This window comes from Rhinoraja longicauda, chromosome 19 (genome assembly GCF_053455715.1).
Source record: "Rhinoraja longicauda isolate Sanriku21f chromosome 19, sRhiLon1.1, whole genome shotgun sequence".
In the NCBI taxonomy this organism is placed as follows: domain Eukaryota; kingdom Metazoa; phylum Chordata; class Chondrichthyes; order Rajiformes; family Arhynchobatidae; genus Rhinoraja; species Rhinoraja longicauda.
Window position 1 is genome coordinate 30,760,305 of NC_135971.1, and position 9,946 is coordinate 30,770,250.

Below are 9,946 nucleotides of genomic sequence, written 5' to 3' on the forward strand. Positions count from 1 at the left end.
TGCCGGCTCTGGGCCGCTGGTTCTCTGCCTGGCAGCTCCGGCCGGACATCCATCGGGCTGAGAGTCTCTGCTCCCCAACCACTCGGGCAGAGCGGACACATCGCAGCCCCCGGGGGAGGGGGGATTATTCGTCCGATCCTCCTCTCTCAAAGCGCAGCTCTGCCCGGGGCAACGTGACCTGCCGCCCGTCCCATGACTGCATCATCCTCCGGGCACCTCCACCCCCGTGGCCCGACCCGTCAACAACACTGAGTAAATCTCACTCTGCCCCCCACTCCTCCAACCCCATCTCCTGCTGCCTCACCCCCAACTTCCGCTGCTCCCATTCCCCATGATCTCCCCCTGCTTGACCCCCAACTTCATCCCCCGCTCCCCTCCCAACCATCTCCCCCTCCCCTCACCCCCAACTTTCCCCCTCCCCCACCATCTCCCCCTCCCGCCTGCTCCTCCACGTCTCCACCCTCCACTCCGTAAGTAAGTTCCCTCAGACCACAGCTCCTGTTCCCTCCACCCCTCCCTCCCCTCGTTCTCCCTCCCCCTCCATCTCCCCCCCTCCATCTCCCTCCCCTCGTTCTCCCTCCCCCTCCATCTCCCTCCCTCCCCCCCCCTCCCTCCACACCTCCTCGTCCCTCTCTCCACCTCGCCCTCCCTTCCGTCCATTTCCCGCTCCCTTCACCTCGAACGCCCCCACCCTGTGGTCCGGTGTTGTCGGGGAGCCGGTGTCCCGGTGTCGGGGCCGGGCCCAGCCCTGACCTGCGGCCTGTCGTACTCTTGCTTGCCGGTCACAGCGCTGCCCGTGTCCGCTGTGTGAGTGTGTCCGGAGCTGACGGGGCAGCTGCTGAATGTGTGTGTTTAGACCAGGCTGATGCGGGGCCGCGTCACTAACTGTGTGTGTGTTTTACAGCGGGGAAGAGCGTCTACGGTCCCACCCAGAGTAAGTTCCCTCAGACCCCAGCTCCGCCCCTGTCCACAGTCTTACACATCCTTACTGTGTCTGTCTGTCTGCGCGCGCCCGCCTGTCCCTGCGCGCGCCCGTCTGTCCATGCGCGCGCCCGTACGTCCCTGCGCGCGCCCGCCTGTCCCTGCGTATCTGTGCACGTTTCTGCGCTGTGGCCGTCTGTGCGCGTCCCCGCCACCGCCCCCCGTGCTCGTGCCCGCGCTCGCGTGTGCGCGCATGTGGCCGTGTGCGCGTGTCCGGCCGTCGGCGCCTCGCTGCAGCCACGCCGTTGCCAGTAGACTTGTAACGGCGCTCCTTCCCTCCGCAGCCTCGGAGCGCGGGGAAAACTCATCAACATCCTCTGCTCCAGCGTGAGGTAGGAACCGGGCCGGCGACCCGCACACCCCGCACCCACACAACCCACACCCCACACAACCCGCCCCACACAACCCGCACCCCACACCCCACACAACCCGCACCCCACACCCCACACAACCCGCCCCACACACCCCACACCCGGGGCGGGGGGGGGGGGGACGATTTAATCCCCCTTTGGGGCGGCGTTTATACTGGAGGGGGGGGGCGGCAGTGAGTTTAATTCCCGGTGAGTGGGGGATGATCACCGTTGGGGGTGGGGGTTATTCCGGCGGGGGGCGGTGAGTTTAATTCCCCGTTGCGAGGTTGTACATCCCGTGGGTGGATGGGCTGCGGTTTGTGTGTGTGTGTATTATATCCCGTAAGGGAGGGGGTGGGTGTTTCCGGGGGGGGCTGTTATTCCCGGGGTGGGGGTGGGTGGATTGCTGATAATTGAGGGGGTGGGGGGCGACACAGACACGGCAGTGGCATTAAAGAGGCTTTTGGATGGACGCGTGGAGATGCGGGGAGCGGAGGGGGGGGGGTGACGCGCGGGCAGATAGTTGGTCTTGGCGGCACGGTCGGCACAGACAGTGTGGGCCGAAGGGCCTGTTGTTGTGCTGGGCTGCCCTGTGGTGCTGGGGGAGTGGGTGTTTATTCCCGGTGGGGGGGCGGGGGTCGGTATTACTGCTACACGGGTGGGCTGGCGTCGCTCTGTAACCAACTCTCTCTCTCCCCCAGGGCCGCCGTGTCCCGCCGCCGGTCCAGGAGCGTCGGTGGAGAGCGGGACAAGTTTGCGGGGTTTCTGCTTTGGGGGGCGGGGGGGGCGGGGACTGTAATCGTGGGGTGATGGGTGAGCAATGAGCGCATCCACAGCTGGTTTGGTGATTTGGACTTTGCGCTTGTCTCTCTGGGTCGCTGCTCATTTACTGACTGCACTGGGGGGGGGGGGGGGGGGCTGCTGCTTCCCATAATGTTCCTGCAATGACGGGGTTCAGTGGGGAACAGTCCCGATCAACATCTGGTGGCAATCACAGCTGGAGATTTGCAGCGCTGGTTGACCCGAGGCCCGGTGCCGGTCGGGGGGCGGAGTGGGAGGGAGGGGTTCCTGGCGTTGAGGCGACACATCCACCCGTGGACTGTGGGGGGGGGTGATCAGGGAATGGGATTCATTGCTGGGGGGGGGGTGGTCAGGGAATGTGATTCTTTGCTGGGGGGGGGGTGATCAGGGAATGTGATACATTGCTGGGGGGGGGTGATCAGGGAATGTGATACATTGCTGGGGGGGGGGTGATCAGGGAATGTGATTCTTTGCTGGGGGGCGTGTTCTGCTTCACTGTCGCGACATAAATGTTCAATAAAGTCCAGTGTGTTCTCCAGCTGCCTGTCCGTGGCTGCTTGTGGTGGTGATGGGGGGAGGGTCACGGGCATTGGGAGGGTGGGGGGATCACGGGCATTGGGAGGGTGGGGGTCACGGGCCTTGGGAGGTGGGGGTCACGGGCATTGGGATGGTGGGGGTTCACGGCCATTCTGAGGGTGGGGGGTCACGGGCATTGGGAGGGGGGTCACGGGCATTGGGAGGGTGGGGGTGACGGGCATTGGGAGGGTGGGGGTCACGGGCATTGGGAGGTGGGCCCAGTGGGACACGCTGTGTGGGGGGAGGGGTGGGGAAGTTGCCGGGACATCCGTGACCGGGCAGAGCGCGGACGGTGGAGCAGCGGGAGAGTTGCTGCCTCCCAGCGCCGGAGACCCGGGCTCGATCCTGACTACGGCTGCTGTCTGTACGGGGCTTGTAGGTTCCCCCGTGACCTGCGTGGGTTTTCTCCGGGATCGCCGGTCTCCTCCCACACTCCAAAGACGTACATGTTTGCAGGTTAATTGGCTTGGTAAAATTGTAAATTGTCCCTAGTGTGTGTAGGATAGTGTTAATGTGCGGGGATCGCTGGTCGGTGCGGACTCGGTGGGCCGAAGGGCCTGTTTCCGCGCTGTATCTCTAAACTACTGAACCCGGAGCGCTGGAGAACGGAGCGGGAGATTGTAACGTGTCTGGGAGACAGTGATCGACTTCAGGAAGCGATGCGGTCCACACACCCCGGTGTACATTGACAGCGCCGGAGTTTGTAAACTTCAAGTACTGAGCAGTAAACATCACCAGCAACTTGTCCTGGACCAGCCCGGCCAATCCCACTTCTCCCCTCTCCCATCGGACAAGAGGGACAGAAGTGTGAAAACGCGCCACTCCACATTCAGGCACAGTTTCTTCCCAGCTGTTATCAGGCAACTGAACCATCCTATCACCAATTAGCCGCCATAACCTCACATCTTCCTCATCGGAGACCCTCGGACCATCTTTAATCGCACTTTATCCTGCATTTAACATGATACATGTCCCCTGTATCTGTACACTGTGGACGGCTTGATTGTAATCATGGACAGTGTTTCCGCTCACTGGACAGCGCGGCACAACAGATCTTTTCACTGTACCTCGGTACAGGTGATAACAATAAACTAAATTAATCTACACTAAGTGCCGGTGACGTCTTCTGCGAACTCGGCAACGGCGGACTAGTTTAACGGCGCCGCCGCTTCTCTGCTCCCCTGATCAGTTGCCCGCCTTTGACCCTGGGGCAGGTTCTCTCAGCGTCACCCACCCCTCCCTTCCTCAGACTGAACCCACCCGGAACCTCGCCGGTCCATTCCCTCCACAGACGCTGCCTGACCCGCGGAGTTCCTCCAGCACTCTCTGTGATTCGCTCACATTCCCAGCGGTCTCCCGGCTCCTGGTTCCCTGGCCGCGGCCGATGAGGGCGAATGAGCACCGTGTGTGTCAGGGTCAGGGACAGGACCGTCTTGTCGATCTACGCTGCAGCTTCATGGAGTACCCCGAGATCTCCCCGTTCCCCAATACTCCCCGGGACAATCTACAACATATATTAATGATTTGGATGATGGAATTAGATTTAACACTGGCAGGTTTGCGGATGACACAATGCTGGGTGGCAGTGTGAACTGCGAAGAGGATGTTAGGAGGTTGCAGGGTGACCTGGACCGGTTGAGTGAGTGGGCAGATGCGTGGCAAATGCAGTATAATGTGGATAAATGTGAGGTTATCCACTTTGGCGGCAAAAATAAGGAGGCAGATTATTATCTCAATTGCGTCAGGTTATGTAACGGGGAAGTGCAACGAGACCTTGGTGTCCTTGTACACCAGTCACTGAAAGTAAGCGTGCAGATACAGCAGGCAGTGAAGAAAGCTAATGGCAGGTTGGTCTTCATAACGAAAGGATTTGAGTACAGTAGCAAAGTCCTTCTGCAGTTGTATAGGGCCCTGGTGAGACCACATCTGGAGTATTGTGTGCAGTTTTGTTCTCCTAATTTGAGGAAGGTCGTCCTTGCTATTGAGACAGTGCAGCGTAGGTTCACGAGGTTAATCCCTGGGATAGCGGGACTGTCATATTAGGAAAGATTGGAAAGACTGGGGTTGTATTCACTGGAGTATAGAAGGATGAGAGAAGTTCTTAAAGAGACGTATAAAATCATAAAAGGACTGGACAAGCTAGATGCAGGAAAAATGTTCCCAATGTTGGGAAGTCCAGAACCAGGGGACGCATTCTAAGAATAAAGCGGAGGCCATTTAAAACTGAGATGAGAAGAAACCTTTTCACCCAGAGAGTTGTGAATTTGTGAAATTCTCTGCCACAGAGGGCAGTGGATGAACTTAAATGAGAGTTAGATAGAGCTCTGGGGGCCAGTGGAATCAAGGGGTATGGGGAGAAGGCAGGCACGGGTTATTGATTGTAGACCATCAGCCATGATCACAATGAAGGGCGGTGCTGGTTCGAAGGGCCAAATGGCCTCCTCCTGCACCTATTTTCTATGTTTCTTCCCCTCCATTCACCGCGTGTGGCCGCCCCTTACTGCTCCTCTCAGAGCGTATATGTTCGCACTGACCGGGACTCATTTCCCCCCCGCCCCTGCCCTGCCCAAGTTACCAGCTGACCCACATCACCCGGTACACTCCCCACCCCCACAACGCCGGTCCGTCTGTCGTTTCCCTGTCTAATTATAACAGGGTTAAGTTATGTGTCTTGTTAGAGCGGCATCGAGTCACACAGCGTGGAAACAGGCCCCTCGGCCCAACTTGCCCACGCCGCCCAACATGCCCCATCTACACTCGTCCCACCTGCCCGCCTTTGGCCCACATCCCTCTAAATCTATCCCACCCCTGTACCTGTCCAAGCGTCTTTATTCTTGTTTAAAAGAGCTAATCACGGCTGCTCTCCCATCCGCCAGGACCTGGCGTCACACGGCCCCGGCCCCCGTGCACGAACAGCCCCTCCTGGGCCGTCCCCCGATCGCCAACATCCCGCCTGTCTCTCCACCACCAAACCCAATTCACCGGCCACGTCCCGCGCCTCCTCCCCGACACCGAACCCTCGCTCCCCCGACACGGAGCCCATTCCCGCTCACCCCGCGCAGGAAGCGCTCCCACCCCGGTCACCCACAGCGCCCGTCTCCCTAATGGTGAGCCCACCCTCCCCTTCACCCGGACACGGAGCCCCCCGTACCGGCCTCGACCACCCCCTCCTTCCCCGAACGCGGAGCCGCCGCCACAGGGCACGGAGACCCCGACACGAACACCCCACCCGCCGCCCTCTCACCGAGCCCAGCACCCCGGACACAGATCCATCTCCTAGAGTCTCCGCTGTGGATACAGCTCCCCCACCCCCTTCACTTCGCTGACACGGACCCACAGACATAGAGGCCCCGACACGGGCACTCCCCACCGTCTCTCCCTCTCACACACGAGGTCCCGGCCCCCCACACGGGCCCACAGACATGGAGGACCCGACACGGACACTCACCACCGTCTCTCCCTCTCACACACGAGGTCCCGGCCCCCGACACGGACCCACAGACATAGAGGCCCCGACACGGACACTCCCCACCGTCTCTCTGTCTCACATACGGAGCCCCGGCCCCCGACAAGGAACCGCCCTGTCTGAGACTCCAGGCCAGATGGAGATGAAGACTGGGTCGGGGTAGAGTTGACCCGGAGACACCAAACCCCCGGGGCATCGCCCCAGACACTAAACCCTCCCCAACTCTCCATCCCCAGTCACGGGACGCACGCGCCCCTCCCCCGACACGAAGTCCCCATCATCCAACACCGAGCCGCTCGCCCACCAAAAGGCAGATAGGGACCACCCTCCTAGATAAGGAAGCAAAGCCCACACGGGGGCGGGGTGCGGGGAGGGGGGAGCGGGGAAGGGGGAGCGGGGCGGGGGCGGGACGCGGGAAGCGGGGAGCGGGGCGGGGGGCGGGGAGAGGGGGCGGGGAGCGGGCGGTGGAGGCGGGTCGGGGAGCGGGGCGTAGGGAGCGGTGGGTGGGGGCGGGGGCGGGGGTGGGTCGGGTACAGGGAGCCCGCGACTCCGGAGCCCCGGCCCGGCCACAACCTCCAGTCTCCCCGATACACGAAACCTCGCCAATCCAGGATCCGGCGCCCGTACACGAGCAGCCACCCGGGACTCACGAACACGGAGCGCGCCCCCTCGCACACGGGACCCCCTCCGCGTACACAAGGTCGGGTCCGTTTCCCTACATGGTCCGTTTCCCTACGTCGGTTGCGGCTTTGATTATCAGGGTTGGGAAGTCCTGTGGCAGTTTTATAAAACCACATTTGATGGTCGCCGCTGGAGTCGAATGTATTATTGACAAAGTTGGTGGAATTTTAATTTAATAAATGTTTGTTTGTAAACTGCCAATACGGGCAGGTATTGATTTTATCGAGATGCACTTTGTATGTTTGTTTTTGTTTTCGAATAAAGTATTTTTAAATTTAAAAAAAGTTAAATATCAGATCGTTCCTGCACCGTCGGAACCTCACTACCAGCGCTCGCTGCCCTCGGGACGGCTGCTATAGACGGGAGACGGTTGCCCACCTCTTCGCAAAGTGTGGATTTACAAAGAGGGTCTGGAGAAGTTTGCAAGGATCCCTGTCCCGGTTTATTCCAAACAGCTCCGTCATATAAGACTGTGATTTACGGGCTGTTCCCAAGGACACGTTGAGAGACGGACGTGAAATGCCGCTGGAAGCTCATTAACTCGGTGAAAGACGCTCTTTGGTCTGCCCGAGCTTTGTTGACCTCCCAGCGGAGCGAGCTGTCCGTCGGGGAATGTTGCCGACTGGCCCGCTGCAGACTGCAGGAGTACGTGCTGAGGGACCCACTGAATCTTGGTGGAGCCAACGCCAAGGCTCTGTGGGGTCGAACGACCGACTCGGGTCCCTCCGCTGCTGGACATTGGGGGGCAGAGTGTGGTGGAGACGCCCCTCAAATGAGGGAAGGGATAACGCCCGGGGGGCACATGAGTGGCACGGGTGCCGGGTATAATGGTAATTGTGAACACGACCCAATACAATTCTAATCAATATCTGTGCCCGCCGAGAATGGGCAAGATGGTTTGCACTGTTCTTGTCTTGCATGTTTTAAAAAAAACCACAAAGTGCTGGAGTGACTCAGCGGGGCAGGCAGCATCTCTGGAGAGGACGAATGGGCGATGTTTCGGGTCAAAACCCACTGTGTTCAGCTGGTTCCGTGCTGTAAAAGTACAGAATAACATGGCTGTTGATAGTTGGCGAGACACCTCAACCCAGAACCGAGATATGTAATACGAGAGGGCATCAGTTTAAAGGTGAGGCATAAGGGGTGTAAAAGTGCTCAGATCGACATTGGGTGTTGTGATCCGGAACGCGCTTTGTTGGAGGCAAAGACTCCCCCACATTCTAAATGTACCCAAATGTGCACTTTAATTGCTGATAATCACGCTAGTGTAGATGGGCGCTGAACGGCCAACATGAACGCGGTGGACACAAAAGCCCTGCTGTGTGTCGAGAGAAACAGAGAACCCGCGCATCTTGTTAAACGGCGAGAGATTGTACGGTGTTGATATTCAGAGGGACCTGGATGTCCTTGTGCACAAGTCACATGAAACCCACAGGCGGGTACAGTGGGCACTCGGGGCGTGTGAAATATTGACCTTCATTACGAGAGGACCTGGGGTTTGTTTGTAAAGAGAGATACAGAATGGAAACAGGCTCTTCCACCCACTGAGACCACAACGACCATCGATCACCCGCTCGCACTCGTTCAATGTTACAACTTCGTCGACCATTCCCTGCAAACGAGGAGCAACATATGGAGTGCAGATTAACCTGCAAACCTGCATATCTTTGGGTTGCGGTAGGAGGTTCGACCACCCGGAGAAACACATGCGATCAGAGCAATGGAGGACCCGGCGTGGGGGAACCGGCGAGAGGGGGGGGGGAGAGAACAAGGGACCCGGCTTGTGGGAGAGGCCCTGTGGGGAGGGAAAGAAAAGGAGGACTCGGCGTGGGATACTTTGTAACTTTGTCTACGCCCTTTATGAGACGACTCTTTGCATACCTTGGGTATGCAAAACAAAGACTATCACTCTGACTTGTCACATGTGACAATAAAGTATTCATTCATTCATTCATTCATTTATTCATTCATTCATTCATTCATTCATTCATTCACTCATTGAGAGAACGTGCACACTCCACACAGACAGTACCCGAGGTCAGGATTGAACCTGAATCGTTGGCTCTGTGAGGCAGCAGCTCTTCCCGCTGCGCCACTGTGCCACCTTGGGTCTGGAGGAAGGAAGTCTCACTAGTATTATATGGTCCTTAATCCCCACCTACATGTAGTTAGTTACGTGCGGCCCACGGCGCTACTTATGTACACGAACAACTTCGATGAAGAGAAGGTGATATTAGTAAAGTGGCAGATGACGCGATAAACAGTTCTATTGAGGATAGTCTCAGAGTGGAGAAATGTAACTATTGGCGAGTAACTTGGGCACATGAATGGAAATGGAATTTAATACTAAAGAGTGCAAAGTGAGGTCAAATGAAGGTAGGGGCCCTGGGGGTGTTGAGGAACAGAGGGGCCTCGGATACAGGACCTGTAGCCTAACGGACTATGAATGCTAGACCACAGTAGACAGGGCGGTGAAGAATGTAACGGGGATGTTGGGACAAAGCGGAGAGAGCGGTGGGAAATCTCTCGGCCTTGACAGGGCTGATGCTGAGGAGGGCGCGATGCCGGAGGTTGCTGCCACGGGTGGGCGCGGCTGGTACTGCACCAGATATGCAGCAAGATGCAGCAGCTAAACACGGAGCGCTGGAAGAACTCAGCGGGTCGGGCAGCACCTGGGGAGGTGTAATGTGTAAATCAACGGGTTGGATAATTCCCTCATCAGAACTGGTGACAAATGTAGCCTGACCCGCTGGTGTTTTCCTGTCTTCTGTTTGTGTTGGGCATTCCAGCAACTGCCGTCTCATTCGCTGCCCTTTGCTTCGCGGGCAAAGCTTCTCAACAACATGGGAGCCGACGCTGTTACTGGGACGGTACTGGAATGGATAGAAGATTGGCCGAATGGCAGAAGGCAAAGAGTGGGATCCGGTGTGTGGGACACTCTCTCCGTGTCTCCCGCACACAGCTCCCCAGACGCGTGGCCAAGCACGACCGGTCCCTCTTCACCCGCCTGTCCTTCCCCGAGCAGTCCCGTCCACGGCGCCGAACCATCGCCATCGCAGCCGGGCAGCGCTGTCAGGGCGTCCGGGTGGTG

The 9,946-nt window shown here is 58.5% G+C and overlaps 1 long non-coding RNA gene across 1 annotated transcript; it reads left to right on the plus strand.

Annotated features, from left to right (window-relative positions):
- Nucleotides 1-671: 671 nt before the first annotated feature.
- Nucleotides 672-2,422, plus strand: LOC144602755 (uncharacterized). The gene is made up of 3 exons (XR_013548498.1): nt 672-934; nt 1,266-1,313; nt 2,033-2,422. It is a non-coding gene; the product is annotated as an uncharacterized LOC144602755 (long non-coding RNA).
- Nucleotides 2,423-9,946: the final 7,524 nt, after the last annotated feature.